Here is a 698-nt window from a genome sequence, read left to right as displayed (position 1 = left end):
TAACAACAATGTAAGAACTAGACTAGATGGCATGTAACAACAACAAGAACAGGTATCTTCGGAGAGTAGATATATGGATGTCTTCTGCTTCTATGTACCGTTTTTTCACCCAATTTTCTGAGATCATTTGAGACAACTCAGCTTGAATTTCATTCGCCTACTGTCTGTCAGCCATGGCAAGTGATATAATCTCTGAGATCAGTTTCTTCATCAGCTATAAGGAAGATTAAAAACATTTTAATTAAAAGATATATTGTGAGGATTAAATCAGCTTTTTCTCTCATTGTCATGGAGCTGTCACAGTTGATCCTCCATAGGGTTTCTGAGGCTATAAAATGCACAGGGGGAGACTGCTCATATTCCTCCCTCAGCAGTGTGCTCAGTACATCTCTTGCATATAAGGGATGTTCAGTAAATATTATCTGTACTTGCAATGTTGTTATGTGCCATCAAGTTGCTTGCGACTCATAGTGACCAACAGCTCTGAACCCTGCTCTATCATGAGCCAACCTTATTGTCTCTGACACAATTACCCTCATTACCTCAGTCACTGAGTCAATCCATCTTCTTTTATTCATTTTATAAGTTTTTTTATTTTAATAATTTTAATGAACATTTACAGAGATTTTGGATTTCCATTCATTCATTGCTGCACTTCTCTCCTCGCCCAGCCCTCCCCCCACCCAGTTCACTCCTCT

At 38.7% G+C, this 698-nt stretch overlaps 1 protein-coding gene and 1 pseudogene across 1 annotated transcript in view; both read right to left on the bottom strand.

Moving 5' to 3' along the window:
* Positions 1–698, bottom strand: part of AK9 (adenylate kinase 9) — a 233,855-nt gene that overhangs the window by 176,614 nt on the left and 56,543 nt on the right. The window lies entirely within an intron of this gene.
* The window catches only part of LOC102861936, a 15,373-nt pseudogene continuing 14,832 nt past the window's right edge, over positions 158–698 (bottom strand).

Source organism: Elephantulus edwardii, unplaced genomic scaffold (assembly GCF_000299155.1).
Source record: "Elephantulus edwardii isolate Elephantulus edwardi_28Jun2011 unplaced genomic scaffold, EleEdw1.0 scaffold00013, whole genome shotgun sequence".
Lineage (NCBI taxonomy): Eukaryota > Metazoa > Chordata > Mammalia > Macroscelidea > Macroscelididae > Elephantulus > Elephantulus edwardii.
The sequence above is the reverse complement of the archived record's forward strand: the minus strand, read 5'-3'. Positions and strand labels throughout refer to the sequence as shown.